This window comes from Tamandua tetradactyla, chromosome 1 (genome assembly GCF_023851605.1).
Source record: "Tamandua tetradactyla isolate mTamTet1 chromosome 1, mTamTet1.pri, whole genome shotgun sequence".
Lineage (NCBI taxonomy): Eukaryota > Metazoa > Chordata > Mammalia > Pilosa > Myrmecophagidae > Tamandua > Tamandua tetradactyla.
Genome location: NC_135327.1, coordinates 174,907,814 through 174,925,389, shown reverse-complemented (window position 1 = coordinate 174,925,389; position 17,576 = coordinate 174,907,814). Strand labels below are relative to the sequence as shown.

Below are 17,576 nucleotides of genomic sequence, written 5' to 3'. Positions count from 1 at the left end.
TCCACATTTTGTTTATCCATTCATCAGTTGATGCTTCCATCTTTTAACAGTTGTGAATAATGTCACTATCAGTGTGCAAATCTCTGTTTTTATCTCTCTTTTCAGTTCTTCTAAGTAAATGCCAAATGGGATTGCCAGATCATCTGGCAGTTCTAAGCTTCCTAGGGAACTGCCAAACACAGTCTTCCACAATAGCTATACCATTCTATATTCCCATCAGCAGTGAATAAGTGTTCCTTTTTCTCCACATCTTCTTCGACACTTATAGTAGGTGTCAAATGATATCTCTGGTGGTTTTGATTTGCATTTCCCTAATAGCTAGTGATGATCAGCATTTTTTCATGTACTTTTTAGCCATTTGTATTTCCTCTTTGGAAAAATATGTGTTCAAGTTTGATTCCCATTTTTTAATGGAGGTATCTGTTATTTTATGGTTACGTTGAAGGATTTCTTTATATATTCTGGATATTAAAGCCTTATTGTATTCGTGATTTCCAAGTAGTCTCTTCCATTGAGTAGGTTACCTTTTCACTTCCTTGATAAAGTCCTTCAAAGCACAAAATCTTTTAACTTGGGCAGGTCCCATTTATCTATTTTTCTTTCATTGCTCATACATTGGGTATAAAATCTAATCCTACCATGAGATTTTTTTTTTAATGCCATTTTATCGAGATACATTCACATACCATGTAATCATCCAAAGTATACAATCAGTGGCTCCTAGTATCATCAGAAAGTTGTGCATTCATTACCACAATCAATTTTAGAACATTTGTTTATGTTCAGAGCTGCAGAATGCTAACTCTGGGTCTCAGGTGTCACACAGATGCCAAAATTCCCATGGAAGAGCTTACCATCTAGGAACCTTTACTATAAGCCTTATTGGACATTCTGTATTTGTTAATCATTGATTGCCCAATCTCTGCATACATTCTATCACCAGATAACCTGTGCTCTTGAATTCAGTTCTCAGAGTTTGCACATTATAGTTAGTTCATATTAGTGAGGCCTTATAATATATGTCTTTTCATTTAGGGCTTATTTCTCTCAACATCATGTCCTCAAGGTTCATTCACCTAGTTGCATGCCTCATAACTTCATTTATTCTTGCAGCTGCTCAATATTCCGTTGTATGTATATTCCACAGTTAGCCCTTCCATTCATCAGTCAGTATACCCTTAGATCACCTCCATCCACTGCAAGTCATGAATAATGTCACCATAAATATCAGTGTGCAAATGTCCATTTATGTCCCTGCTTTCAGTTCCTCCAAGTACGTACTTAAAAATGGGTTTGCAGGGTTATACGGCAACTCTGTACTTAACCTTCTATGTAGGAAACTACCACACTATCCTTCAGAGAGGCTGCACCATTCTACTTCCCTACCAACCGTGAATATATATGTCTCTCTCTCTCCTGATTTTCTCCATCATTTGTATCTTTCCGTTTATTTTTTAAACAATTTTATTCATATACTATGCAATCCATGCTAAATAAATAATAAATGGTTCCTTGTATAATCAGATAGTATGCATTCACCACCATAATCTGAGGACATTTCCATTTCTTCTGCAAAGAAAGAAAAAGGGGAAAAAATGAAGCATAAAAAAATAAAAAGGAGGTACAACAACAATACCAAGAATCCCACACACCCCTTTTATATCCCCCTTCTATTGACGTTTAGCTTTTGTATATTGCCTTTGTTACAATTAATGGAAATGTAGTACGATATTACTGTTAACTAGTTTACATTGATTTTATTTTTCCCATATACCATCCCATTTTCAACACCTTGCAATGTTGACATTCATATCTTCTCCCTCATGTAAAACTTCCTTATATTAGTACATTTATCACTATCATTGTTTATTCTAGGTTTTGCTAAGTTATACAGTCCCAGTTTTTATCATCTGGTGTCATACATGCTCCTAGCCTTCCTCTTTCAACCATATTCACACTCAGCTTTGTTCATTCTGCTTAAAATATTATGCTCTCTTTTTACCCTTATTGATAGTCTGCATTTCTTTACTCTTCTACTATCCTCTCTCCCCTGTCTTTCCTGTCTGCCCTGTAGTGTTCCTTTTAGTATTTCTCATAGAGTAGACATTCATTTCTTCTCCCTCATGTAAAACCTTCTTATATTAGTACATTTATCACTATCATTGTCCATTCTTAGTTTTGCTAAGTTGAGCCTCTTCAGATCTGTTGTTGTATGTCTCCATTGTGTTTTTCATCTCTTTTATTGTGCCTTTCATTCTCATAAGTTCTGCCATTTGTTTTTTCAAGCTTATGAGTTCTTTGTGACTGCCCAGTGTCTTCTTTATATCCTTCATATCTTTTGCCATATCTTCCTTCAACTCAATTTGATTTTTTTTATTAGATTTAGAACATTTTTTGAACATCTTTAATTAGTTGTTTCATATCCTCTATGAAACATTTGATGTGTTAGCTTGTTCCTTTGACTGGGCCATATCTTCATTCTTCCTAGGATGACTCGTGATTTTTTTGTGCTGCCTTAGGCATCTGATTTCCTTGATAGTTTATTCTGGAGGTCATTTTTGCTCTTTTAACCTAGGGTTTTCCTGTTGGTTGGCATTCTCTGTCTGTTCTTTGGCATTCAGTTGAACTTATTCTAGACCTCTAGTATAACTTGTGTTTAACTGAACAGAATTTTTCAGTTCTTCTTTTTCTGGTTCTTGCCCTGCTAGATAGGATTGACTCCAATCAGATTTTCCCAGACTAGAAAAACCCAGGCCTCAGGATGACGCTGTTATCAGTATCAAGTTTCTCTGAGGATGAAACCCAGTAGGCTGCCAGTCTTTCTTATAAGACCACTTGAATCTGTGTTTTTCCTTCCCTGCCTAGCTACGGTGTCAGTCTTTAGCTTCCTACCTGTATAAAGTAGTGTGGTGCCTTTAATTCTCAGCAGACAGTGCCCATGCTAGGGACATGGTTGAAACAGGCTGATGCAGAAGGTGATTCTAAATGATTTTCTGTTTTCCAGCTGCTGGGCTCTGAATCATCTGAATCAGAGCCACCACTTATACTGAGTCCTGCCCCCTCCACCCACTCTGTTTTCTTGGGAAAGATACACCTTTTAAGGAATTATCTTCTTTACCTGATTTGTTGTCTTGTCTCTCAGACATACTTTAACTGTGCCCTTGCCTGGGGCAGTACTGAAGCCTGAGAATGCCTTCATGCACCTTTATTTAATGGGCAGTCAAGAGCTGGAGTTGGTACCTAGTTCTCTGTGCACCTTTATTTGAGACACAACCCTTTCCAGTATTCTGAGCTTGGCCAACTCCAAAAGCCTCCATTTTTTTTTCCTCATCAGCTCTTCCTCCTTTCTGCTGGGCTGAAGCCTCCCGGTATCTTTCCTGTTTGCTCCAGATTTATCTGTGCTTGGAGCTTATAGTTAGCAGTCCAGATCTGTTAATTAATTCCACAATTGGAGCTTGGTTGAGCTACCTTCCCTTGGTCCTAGTAGAGACTACTTCTTTTTCCCATGGTGAAGTAAGTCAAAAACAACCTGCCATGCCAGTTGGGGAGGGGCTCTTGCCTCCTTTACCAGAAGATCTTGAAGATACTTCTCTATGTTTTCTTCTGGGTGTTTTATGGTCCTGGCTTTTAGGTTTAGGTCTTTGATCCATATTGAATTAATTTTTTAAATGTTTTTGTGTGTGTGTGAAATATAACATATATATAAAGAAAAGAAAAAAAGATAATACTTTTCAAAGTATACTTCAACAAGTAGTTACAGAACAGATTTACAAGTTTATGTGTTACTGTTTCACTGTGTCAGATTTTTCCTTCTAGCTATTCCAAAACCCTAGAGTGTAAAAGAATATCAATATAGTGATTTAGCAGTTATACTCCTTTGTTAAATTCTATTTTCTCTGTTACAACTCCTCCTTCTCCACTGATCCTTCTCCCAATCTATAGGTTTTTTTAGCCAATGCCTGTTCTGGTTTTTTCATGTTGAAAAGGGGTGTTGACAATAAAGGATAGGGGGATGTATTTAGTTGATAATCTTGGAGAGACTGGTCCCTCTGGTTTTCAGGATTTCAAACTTAGTGCATGAAATTTTATAGTCTCAGTTTTAGTCCTAGGTGTTCTTAAGACTTAATAGGAGTGATGTTGGTTGGGTTTTAGCAAACCATGGCATTTAGCACTATCTTACTGAAAGTTACATAAGAGTAGCTTCCAAAATAGCCTTTTGACTCATTTGATCTCTCCCAGCCATGGATGCCTTATTTTATCACACTTCTTATCCCCATTTTGGTCAGGAATGCTTTATCAATCCCATAGTGCTAGAATCATCCCTGGGAGTCATGCCCCGTGTTGTCAGGGAGACTTTCACCCCTGAATGTCATATCCCACATAATGGGGTGGTTAATGATTTTCCTTGCAGATTTGGACTTAAGAGAGAGAGAGAGAGGCCCCATCTGAGCAACAAAAGAGGTTTTCTAGCAGTAACACTTAGACCTTATTATAGGTAGTCTTAGCTTCTCCATTACAGAAATAAGTTTCATACAGGTGAGCCTCAAAATCTAGGTCTTGGCCTGTTTACTTGGGAGTCTCCAATGGTTTAGAGGGTACCTGGGGTTTCCCAGATGGGAAAGTTTAATAGTTCTTTTTGTTTTTGTTTTGTTTTCCTTTGGACCCTCATGGGACTTTACCAATACCTTTTATTTTTTTTTGCATAGGCAGGCACTGGGAATCAAACCTGGGTCCCCAGCATGGCAGGCGAGAACTCTGCCTGCTGAACCACCTTAGCCCACCCTCTACCAGTACTTTTTAATTATCGGCCCACCATAGTCTGAGATGTATCTGGGTATTACATTAAGCCATACAGAATTACAAGGCCTCATTCCTGTTTTGGATCCAGGAGTCTGGGTTGTTTAAATGAGCTATCTAGATAGATTGATTATTATGTGTTACAGAAAATTTCAGTTCTAGACAACTTCTCTGCCTTTGGTCTCATACAGTAGGTGAGGCTCTAGAGTGTATACACCATGTTCTTCTACCCTGTATTCTGATTTACTTTGTCCCAGCCAGATTGGCTTTGTTTTTGTCTCTAATTCAGGCCTGATCTCTTTTTCGGTTACTTTAACTGTTACTTCATGTAGCTATGCTAACTTTGGGGGCTGCAGCACTCCATTTCTGGGTACTAGCTGTCACAGAGTTACTCAGAGTTCCAGGGAAATACCAGCTGATATGCAGAAAGCTCAGTGTCTCAGAATCTAGAAATACATGTACAACTTCAGACTAAATCGGCTGCCATAATGGTTTGTAATCTAGGCTCTAATTTTCTTATAAGTTTTTTCTGAAAGAGACCTTAGTCTATTTGTTCTTTTGTTTCTGGCTTATTTTGCACAACACATTGTAAGATTATTCAGTTCATTGTTTGCCTCTCAATGTCCTTCCTTTTTTGTAGCTGTACCATATTCCATCATATAAATTTATCATAGTTTGCCACTGTACTTCTCAGTCATTGTACCCTTCGTCTCCCTCATCTGTTGGGCATCATGGATAATGTCCAAAGTAAACAAACCATGCCTTACTTGGTATCCTCACTTGGTTGTACAATCAGCCACACTCTCAATTTTAAATAATTTCTGTTGGTGCATAGAGACAAAGAACCAACAAACACAGCATCGCCACATAGCAAGTCAAAACTACCCCTTATCACTTGTCCATCCTCCCCACCCCCCCACACCTGGTAGTTTTCCTGGTAATTACCCCTGGTAATGTTGTGGTACTGTTAATGTCTTTCTGTTAACTACTGGCCATAGCATACAATTCTAATTTCCCCTTATATCCCTCTATTATTGACTCTTTTTCCAATATCAAACCTTTGACATAATTCATGTGCATACTTATTTATAATTGTAGATTTAATCAATTGGATACATGGCATTATGCATCCTCTTTCAATCATATTCATCTTCAATATGGCAATGTTCCTTATAACCCTATTAATTAGTTACCATGAACTTCTGTATATCCCTTTGTATTTAAGTTCAACATTATTGGTTAGCCTTTCCCTCATCTCTAGCTTCTGTGTACTTCTAGGTCTGTTATATTCTACAGTGTAACTTCTGAGATTACCTTTACTAGAGTCATAATGGCAAAATCATACAGTATCTGTCCATTTGTGTTTGACTTACTTCACTCAGCTTTGGGATCTCGTTTCATCATCCTGCTGCATAATGTTCCATCATATGTATGGAATTTTGTTTATCCACTTGTTGATGGGCACTTGGATTGTTTCCATCTTTTGGCAATTGTGAATAGTGCCGTTATGAACATCAATGTGCAGATGTCTGTTCGTGTCACTGCTTTTAGCTCTTCTTGGAATATACTCAGTATTGGTATTGCCAGGTCAGAGGGCAACTCAGTATTTAGTTTTCTGAGGAATCACAAAACTTTCACAGCAGCTGCACCATTATACATTCCCACCAACAATGAATAAGTATTCCAATTACTCCACATCCTCTCCATCATTTGTAGTCATCTGTTTAATAGCAGCCATTCTTATAGGTATGAGGTGATAGTTCATTGTCGTCTTAATATGCATTCCCCTTATAGTTAATAAAAATGAGCATCTCTTCATGTACTTTTTAGCCATCTATATTTGCTCTTTGGGAAAAATGTCTATTCCTGTGCTTTGCCTAATTTATAATTGGATTGTTTGTTCTTTGGTTGTTGAGCTGTATAATTTCTTTATGTATACAAGATACCAAGCCTTTATCTGATATGTGCTTTTCAAATATTTTCTATCATGGAGTTGGCTGCCTTGTTATCTTTTTGACAAAAACCTTTGAGGCACAGAAGCTTTTGATTTTAAGGTGTTCCCATCTATTTATTTTTTCTTTCACTGCTTGTGCTTTAGATGTTAAGTTTAAGAATCTGTTACTAGATCTAGAAGATATTTTCCTGTATTTTCTTCTAGAAGTTTTATGGTAACAGCTCTTATATTTAGGCCTTTTATCTTTTTTTTTTTTTTTTGGTATGGGCAGGCACTGGGAATTGAACCTGGGTCTCCAGCATGGCAGGCGAGAATTCTACCTGCTGAGCCACCTTCGCACCGCCCTAATCCATTTTGAATCAATTTTTTGTACAAGATGTGAGATAGCATTCCTCTTTAATTCATTTGGATATGGATATCGATATCCAGTTCTCCCACCACCATTTGTTGAATATACTGTCCTTTCCCAGTTGAGTTGACTTGGTGACCCTGTCAAAAATTAATTGACTTTAAATGTGTGGATCTATTTCTGAGCTCTCAATTCAGTTCCATTAATCAGTATATCTTATCTTTATGCCATGTCATGTTGTTTTGACCACTGTAGCATTATAGTGTACTTTAATGTCAGGAACTTCATTCTTCTTTCTCAAGATGTTTCTGGCTGTTTGGGACCCGTTACCCTTCCAAATAAATTTGATGACTAGCTTTTCTATTTCTGTAAAGTAAGCTGTTGGAGTTTTGATTGGTATTGAATCTGTAAACCAATGTTGATAGATTTGGTGTCTTAACTATATTTTGTCTTCAAATCCGTGAACACAGAACGTCCTTCCATTTATTTTGGCCCTCTTTGATTTATTTTAGTATTGTTTGTAGTTTTCTATGTATCTGTCCTTTATGTTAATTTTTAAGCTTATTCCTAGGTATTTGGTTTTTAGTTGCTATTGTAAATGGAATTTTTTCTTGATTTCCTCCTCACATTGCTTTTTACTAGTATGTAGAAACACTACTGATTTGTTTGTTTGTTTGTTTTGTTTTGTTTTTTGCATGGGCAGGCACCAGGAATTAAACCTGTGTCTCCAGCATGGAATGGCAGGTGAGAACTCTGCCACTGCACCACCATCGCCTGCCCTACTGCTGATTTTTATAAATCTTAAAAATCTTAAAAATCTTATTTAATCTTGTATCTTGCCACTTTGCTGCACTTATTTATAAATTCTAATAGGTTTTATGTAGCTTTTTCAGTGAAAGTTTTACTTCTTCCTTTCCAATTTGGATGCCTTTTATTTCTTTTTCTTGCCTCGTTGCTCTAGCTAGAAAGAACATCTAGCACATTGTTGAATAACAGTGGTGACAGTTGGCATCTTGTTTTGTTCCCAGTCTCGGAGGGGGAAGACTTTCACCATAGACTGTGATGTTAGTTGTGGGTTTTTCATATATTCCCTTTAGCTTGTTGAGGAAGTTCCCGTCTATTGCTTTCTAAGTGTTTTTATCAAGAAAGGATGCTAGATTTTGTTAAATACATTTTCTTTGTCTATCAAGATATCACATGGTTCTTCTTTGATTTGTTAAAGTGGTTTATTACATGAATTGATTTTATTGCATACCTGGGATAAAACTGACTTGATTGTGGTGTGTGATTCTTTTCATGTACAATTAGATTCAATCTGCAGGTGGTTTGTTGAGGATTTTTGCATTTATATGCATTAAATTGGTATATAATTTTCTTTTCTTGTAGTATCTATCTGGCTTTTGTATTAGGGAGATACTGGCTTTATACAATGAGTTAGGTATTGTTCCCTCCTCTTCAATGTTTTGGAAGAATTTGAGCTGGATTAGTATTAATTCTTCTTGGAATGATTGGAGAGAATTCACCTCTAATGCCATTTGGTCCTGGCATTTCTTTTTTGGGAAGTTTTTTTTTTTTTTTTTTTTTTTTTTAACATGGACAGGCACCGGGAATCAACCCGGGTCTGGCAGGGCAGGTGAAAACTCTGCTACTGGGCCGCCGTTGTCCACCCTTTTTGGGAGATTTTTGAAGATTGTTTCTGTCTTTTAACTTGTGATTGGTTTGTTGAGATCTTTGATTTCTTTTAGAAAGAATGTTTGTTTCTAGAAAATTGCCTGGTTCACCTAAGTCGTCTAGTTTGTTGGCATGCAGTTGTTCATAAAATCCTGTTATGACATTTTTAATTTCTTTTGGGTCACTAATAATGTCCCCCCTCTCATTTGTGATTTTATTTATTTACACTCTCTTTTTTCCTCTGTCAGTCTAGCTAAGGGTTTGTTGGTTTTATTGAACTGAAACAACTTTTGGTTTTGTTGATTTTCTCTCTTTTTTTCCCCCTCACTTTCATTTATTTCTGCCTTAATCTTTGTTGAGATTAGTTTGCTGTTTTTCTAGTTCCTCTAGGTCTTTAATTTTTGGTCTTTTTGTTGTTGTTGTTACACTGAGCCATTTATTTTAAAAGGTTTACAAGATACTTTAAAAAATAGCATTAGCAGCCGAGCCGCCCGCCCTCCTTCTCCCCTCTCTTTCTCCGCCGGCCCGCCGCGCGGCGCCCAAGCCCCGCAGCAGCCGAGCCGTCCGCCCTCCTTCTCCCCCTCTTTCTCCGCCGGCCCGCCGCGTGGCGCCCAAGCCCCGCAGCAGCCGAGCCGCCCCCTCCTTCTCCCCTCTCTTCCCCCTCCTGCTCCGGCTGCTCTCCAACCACCACGGTGCCCTCTTCCCCCCCTTCACCGTGCTCCTCCGCCACCAGCCTCGACAGCCTTGCCGCCCTCACCTTTCCTCCTCCAGAACAGCTACTGGGGGAGTGGAGATAATACAGAGCAGCTCCCGGAACCAAGAGGGAGATCAAAGGGACAGCGTACCCCATCCTGGAACGGCTGACTATCTGGGAGAACCAGCTCCGGTGAGATCACCAAGGGGCACGTGCTTTCCTGGGTGGGACGGCAAGCGACCGGAGTCCCTCCCTTCCACCTTCCTGGGCCAGCTGGTAGAATTGGACAGGCGGTCCCCTTAGGCCGCGGCGGCTGGTGCCCCCACCACACGAGGCCCCCCGGAATAACTGAGATAGTTGGGTCGGAAATCCCCAGACTGCGGAGAACAGTGACCGGGGGATCCCTTCCAAACACGTGATTCCCTGTCGGCTGGGAACAGTATACTCTCCCGGGCTGCGACAGCTGGCGCCCTCCCGCCACACTTGGTGCCCCGGGCCGACTGGCTAATTTGCCGGACGCTCTCCTGTGCTGCGACGGCCGGCGACCCTCCCCGCGTTTGGAACCCCGGGCCGGCTGGCATTCTTCCAAGACGCTTCGGTTGCCGAACCTCCCCTACGGCGAGAGTTTTCCAGAGTTGAGGGACCCACAGCAACTTTCGCTGGTGGAACCCACAGACAGGCGTGTGCCACGAGCGCCACCTACTGGGCAGGATAGGAAGAACAGAACCCAGAGATTGCGCAGAAACATCTTTCAAGCTGTGGGGTCGAACACCCAGGGAAATCTGACTAAATGCCCAGACGCCAGCAGAAGATAACGGATCATGCTCAGAAAATTGAACATATGGCCCAGTCAAACGAAGAAACCAATAGTTCAAATGAGATACAGGAGCTGAAACAAAAAAACAAAAAACAGATACACAACCTAATGCTGAATATACGAACAGAAATGGAAAACCTCTTCAAAAACGAAATCGATAAATTGAGGGAGGACATGAAGAAGACATGGGCTGAACATAAAGAAGAAATAGAAAACTGAAAAAACAAATCACAGAACTTATGGAAGTGAAAGATAAAGTAGAAAAGATGGAAAAAACAATGGATACCTACAATGACAGATTTAAAGAAACAGAAGATAGAATTAGTGATTTGGAGGATGAAACATCTGAATTCCAAAAAGAAACAGAAACTATCCGGAAAGAATGGAAAAATTTGAACAAGGTATCAGGGAACTCAAGGACAATGTGAACCGTACAAATATACGTGTAGTGGGTATCCCAGAAGGAGAAGAGAAGGGAAAAGGAGGAGAAAAACTAATGGAAGAAATTATCACTGAAAATTTCCCAACTCTTATGAAAGACCTAAAATTACAGATCCAAGAAGTGCAGCGCACCCCAAAGAGATTAGACACAAATAGGCGTTCCCCAAGACACTTACTAGTTAGAATGTCAGAGGTCAAAGAGAAAGAGAGGATCTTGAAGGCAGCGAGAGAAAAACAATCCGTCACATACAAGGGAAACCCAATAAGACTATGTGTAGATTTCTCAGCAGAAACCATGGAAGCTAGAAGACAGTGGGATGATATATTTAAGTTACTAAAAGAGAAAAACTGCCAGCCAAGACTCCTATATCCAGCAAAATTGTCCTTCAAAAATGAGGGAGAAATTAAAACATTCTCAGACAAAAAGTCACTAAGAGAATTTGTGACCAAGAGACCAGCTCTGCAAGAAATACTAAAGGAAGCACTAGAGTCAGATACAAAAAGACAGAAGAAGAGACATGGAGAAAAGTGTAGAAAGAAGGAAAGTCAGATATGATATATATAATACAAAAGGCAAAATGGTAGGGAAAATATTATCCAAACAGTAATAACTCTAAATGTCAATGGACTGAATTCCCCAATTAAAAGACATAGACTGGCAGAATGGATTAAAAAACAGGATCCTTCTATATGCTGTCTACAGGAAACACATCTTAGACCCAAAGATAAATATAGGTTGAAAGTGAAAGGTTGGGAAAAGATATTTCATGCAAACAACAACCAGAAAAGAGCAGGAGTGGCTATACTAATATCCAACAAATTAGACTTCAAATGTAAAACAGTTAAAAGAGACAAAGAAGGACACTATATACTATTAAAAGGAACAATTAAGCAAGAAGACATAACAATCATAAATATTTACGCACCGAACCAGAATGCCCCAAAATACGTGAGGAATACACTGCAAACACTGAAGAGGGAAATAGACACATATACCATAATAGTTGGAGACTTCAATTCACCACTCTCATCAATGGACAGAACATCTACACAGAGGATCAATAAAGAAATAGAGAACCTGAATATTACTATAAATGAACTTGACTTAACAGACATTTATAGGACATTACATCCCACAACAGCAGGATACACCTTTTTTTCAAGTGCTCATGGATCATTCTCAAAGATAGACCATATGCTGGGTCACAAAGCAAGTCTTAACAAATTTAAAAATTTTGAAATCATACACAACACTTTCTCGGATCATAAAGGAATGAAGTTGGAAATCAATAATAGGCGGAGGCCAGAAAATTCATAAATACATGGAGGCTCAACAACACACTCTTAAACAACAAGTGGGTCAAAGAAGAAATTGCAAGAGAAATTAGTAAATACCTAGAGGCAAATGAAAATGAAGATACAACATATCAAAACTTATGGGACGCAGCAAAGGCAGTGCTAAGAGGGAAATTTATTGCCCTAAATGCCTTTATCAGAAAAGAAGAAAAGGCAAAAATGCAGGAATTAACTGTCCACTTGGAAGAACTGGAGAAAGAACAGCAAACTAATCCCAAAGCAAGCAAAAGGAAAGAAATAACAAAGATTAGAGCAGAAATAAATGAAATTGAAAACATGAAAACAATAGAGAAAATCAATAAGACCAGAAGTTGGTTCTATGAGAAAATCAACAAGATTGATGGGCCCTTAGCAAGATTGACAAAAAGAAGAAGAGAGAGGATGCAAATAAATAAGATTAGAAATGAAAGAGGAGACATAACTACTGACCTCACAGAAATAAAGGAGGTAATAACAGGATACTATGAACAACTTTACGCTAATAAATACAACAATTTAGAAGAAATGGACAGGTTCCTGGAAAGACATGAACAACCAACTTTGACTCAAGAAGAAATAGACGACCTCAACAAACCAATCACAAGTAAAGAGATTGAATTAGTTATTCAAAAGCTCCCTAAAAAGAAAAGTCCAGGACCAGACGGCTTCACATGTGAATTCTATCAAACATTCCAGAAAGAATTAGTACCTACTCTCCTCAAACTCTTCAACATAATCGAAGTGGAGGGAAAACTACCTAATTCATTCTATGAAGCCAACATCACCCTCATACCAAAACCAGGCAAAGATATTACAAAAAAAGAAAACTACAGACCAATCTCTCTAATGAATACAGATGCAAAAATCCTCAATAAAATTCTAGCAAATCGTATCCAACAACACATTAAAAGAATTATACATCATGACCAAGTAGGATTCATCCCAGGTATGCAAGGATGGTTCAACATAAGAAAATCAATTAATGTAATACACCATATCAACAAATCAAAGCAGAAAAATCACATGATCATCTCAATTGATGCAGAGAAGGCATTTGACAAGATTCAACATCCTTTCCTGCTGAAAACACTTCAAAAGATAGGAATACAAGGGAACTTCCTTAAAATGATAGAGGGAATATATGAAAAACCCACAGCTAATATCATCCTCAATGGGGAAAAATTGAAAACTTTCCCCCTAAGATCAGGAACAAGACAAGGATGTCCACTATCACCACTATTATTCAACATTGTGTTGGAAGTTCTAGCCAGAGCAATTAGGCAAGAAAAAGAAATACAAGGCATCAAAATTGGAAAGGAAGAAGTAAAACTATCACTGTTTGCAGACGATATGATACTATATGTAGAAAACCCAGAAAAATCCACAACAAAATTACTAGAGCTAATAAATGAGTACAGCAAAGTAGCAGGCTACAAGATCAACATTCAAAAATCTGTAGCTTTTCTATACACTAGTAATGAACAAGCTGAGGCGGAAATCAAGAAACGAATCCCATTTACAATCGCAACTAAAAGAATAAAATACCTAGGAATAAATTTAACCAAAGAGACAAAAAACCTATATAAAGAAAACTACAAAAAACTGTTAAAAGAAATCACAGAAGACCTAAATAGATGGAAGGGCATACCGTGTTCATGGATTGGAAGACTAAATATAGTTAAGATGTCAATCCTACCTAAATTGATTTACAGATTCAATGCAATACCAATCAAAATCCCAACAACTATTTTTCAGAAATAGAAAAACCAATAAGCAAATTTATCTGGAAGGGCAGGGTGCCCCGAATTGCTAAAAACATCTTGAGGAAAAAAAACGAAGCTGGAGGTCTCGCGCTGCCTGACTTTAAGGCATATTATGAAGCCACAGTGGTCAAAACAGCATGGTATTGGCATAAAGATAGATATATCGACCAATGGAATTGAATAGAGTGCTCAGATATAGACCCTCTCATCTATGGACATTGATCTTTGATAAGGCAGTCAAGCCAACTCACCTGGGACAGAGCAGTCTCTTCAATAAATGGTGCCTAGAAAAACTGATATCCATATCAAAAGAATGAAAAAAGACCCATCTCTCACACCCTACAAAAGTTAACTCAAAATGGATCAAAGATCTAAACATTAGGTCTAAGACCATAAAACAGATAGAGGAAAATGTTGGGAGATATCTTATGGATCTTACAACTGGAGGTGGTTTATGGACCTTAAACCTAAAGCAAGAACACTGAAGAAGGAAATAAATAAATGGGAGCTCCTCAAAATTAAACACTTTTGTGCATCAGAGAACTTCATCAGAAAGTAGAAAGACAGCCTACACAATGGGAGACAATATTTGGAAACGACATATCAGATAAAGGTCTAGTATCCAGAATTTATAAAGATTATTCAACTCAACAACAAAAAGACAGCCAACCCAATTACAAAATGGAAAAAGACTTAAACAGACACCTACCAGAAGAAGAAATACGGATGGCCAAGAGGCACATGAAGAGATGCTCAATGTCCCTGGCCATTAGAGAAATGCAAATCAAAACCACAATGAGATATCATCTCACACCCACCAGAATGGCCATTATCAACAAAACAGAAAATGACAAGTGCTGGAGAGGATGCGGAGAAAGAGGCACACTTATCCACTGTTGGTGGGAATGTCAAAGGATGCAACCACTGTGGGAGGCAGTTTGGCGGTTCCTCAAAAAGCTGAATAAAATTGCCATACGACCCAGCAATACCATTGCTAGGTATCTACTCAAAGGACTTAAGGGCAAGACACAAACGAACATTTGCACACCAATGTTTATAGCAGCGTTATTTACAATTGCAAAGAGATGGAAACCGCCAAAATCTCCATCAACAGAAGAGTGGCTAAACAAACTGTGGTATATACATACGATGGAATATTATGCAGCTTTAAGACAAGATAAACTTATGAACCATGTAATAACATGGATGGACCTAGAGAATATTATGCTGAGTGAATCCAGCCAAAAACTAAAGGACAAATACTGTATGGTCCCACTGATGTGAACGGACATTCGAGAATAAACTTGAAATATGTCATTGGTAACAGAGTTCAGCAGGAGTTAGAAACAGGGTAAGACAATGGTAATTGAAGCTGAAGGGATACAGACTGTGCAACAGGACTAGATACAAAAACTCAAAAATGGACAGCTTGATTGAAGATACATACACATGTGATGATATAAATATATGGAAATGATATCACAAAGTTCACATGAATTACTTATAGGAAAGAGAGGCAGAGGTGACCAGAAAAGGGCACACAGGGCTACTAAACTATATCTGTAGTATTTTATTTCTTAAGATAGGTTGTAGGATAGTATGTGTTTGTTATTCTTTATACCTTTTTTTATATCTGAAATATTTCAAAATAGAAACATTTAAATAAAATGAATAAGTTTGGAAAAGTTTGGCAACTCCTCAAAAAGTTAAACATAGAGTCATCGTTTGACCCAGGAGTTCCTCTCCTAGTATTCTTTCTTTTTTAATTTTACATTTCAGGCTATAAATTTCCTCCTCAGCAGTGCCCCTGCTGCATTCTATAAATTTTGATAGTTTGTATCCTTGTTTTCTTTTGTCTCAAGATATATACTGATTTATTTTGCAGTTGCTTCTTTGACCCACTGATTGCTTAAGAGCATGTTCTTTAACTCCATTTATTTGTGAATTTTTCCATTTTCGGTTCGTTACTCATTTCCAGCTGCATTTTATTATGATAAAAAATGTTTTAGGGTGGGCCACGATGGCTCAGCAGGCAAGAATGCTTGCCTGCCATACCAGAGGACCCAGGTTTGATTCCCAGTGCCTGCCTATGTTAAAAAAAAAAAGTTTTATATAATTTCAGTCTATTTAAGTGTATTGAAACCTGTTTTTTGACCCAGCATTCGGTCCATGCTTGAGAATAATCGGTGAGCACTTGAGAAGAATGTATATCCTGCTGTTTGGGGATGTGGCATTCTGTATATGTCTGTTAGCTGTAGTTCATTTATCATATTATTCAAGTTCTCCTTTTCTAATTGATCCTATTTCTAGATTTTCTATCTATGGATGAGAGTTATTGTGCTGGTTTGAAAGATGTATATCCCCTAGAAAAGCCATGTTTTAATCTAAATTCCATTTCATAAAGGCAGAATAATCCCTATTCAATACTGTATGTTTGAAACTGTAATCAGATCATCTCCCTAGAGATGTGATTTAATGAAGAGTGGTTGTTGAGCTGGATTAGATGACAACATGTCTCCACCCATTTGAGTGGGTCTTGATTTCTGGAGTCCTATAAAAGAGGAAACATTATGGAGAATGAAGGAGATTCACAGAGAGCAGAGAATGCTGAAGTACCACAAAGCAGAGAGTCTACTAGCCCAGAGACCTTTGGAGATGAAGGAAAACGCTTCCCAGGGAGCTTCATGAAACCAGAAGCCAGGAGAGAAAGCTAGCAGATGATGCTATGTTCACCATGTGCCCTTCCAGCTGAGAGAGAAGCCCTGACTGTGTTCACCATGTCCCTTCTCACTTGAGAGAGAAACCCTGAACTTCATCAGCCTTCTTGAAACGAGATATCTTTCCCGGGATGGATGCCTTTGATTGGACATTTCTATAGACTTGTTTTAATTGGGATATTTTCTCAGCCCTAGAACTGTAAACTAGCAACTTACTAAATTTCCCTTTTTAAAAGCCATTCTGTTTCTGGTATATTGCATTCCAGCAGTTAGCAAACTAGAACAGTGATATGTTGAACTCTCCAACTATTATTGTAGAGATGTCTATTTCTCCCTTCAGTTTTGCCAATGTTTATATCATGTGTTTTGGGGACCATGGCTAGGTGCTTAAATATTTATGATTGTTTTTTCTTCTTGATGTATTGCCCTTTTATCAATATATAATATCCTTCTTTATCTCTTATAACAATTTTTCATTTAAAGTCTGTTTTGTCTGATATTAGTATAACTACCCCAGCCCTTTTTTTGGTTACTGTTTGTGTAGAATGTCTTTTTTCAGCCTTTCACTTTCAAGCTATTTGTGTCCTTGGGACTAGGGTGAGTATTTTGTGGACAGCATACAGATGGATCTTTTTTTTTTTTAATCTATTCTACCTGTGTCTCTTGATTTAGAGGTTTAATCGTTTGCATTTAATGTTATTACTGTAAAGATAGTACTTACCTCAACCATTTTATCCTTTAGTTTTTCCATGACATATCTTATTTTTGTCTCTTTTTACCCTTTTAGTTACCCTTACTTATAATCTTTATTTCTATACTCTCCTCCAAGCCTCTCTCTCTTATTATTTCCTTTTGACCTTCAGAACTCCCTTCAGTATTACTTGTAGGGCAGGTCTCTTTTCAGGGAACTTCCTCAGTTTCTGTTTATTGGAGAATATTTTAAACTCTCCCTCCTTTTTTTTCAAGCAGTTTTGCCATATAAAGAATTCTTGGCCACCAGTTTTTTTTTATTTCAGTATCTTATGTATATTATACCAC

The 17,576-nt window shown here is 38.1% G+C and overlaps 1 protein-coding gene across 1 annotated transcript in view; it reads left to right on the top strand.

Annotated features, from left to right (window-relative positions):
- CHCHD3 (coiled-coil-helix-coiled-coil-helix domain containing 3) overlaps positions 1-17,576 on the top strand; it is a 352,306-nt gene that overhangs the window by 284,646 nt on the left and 50,084 nt on the right. The window lies entirely within an intron of this gene.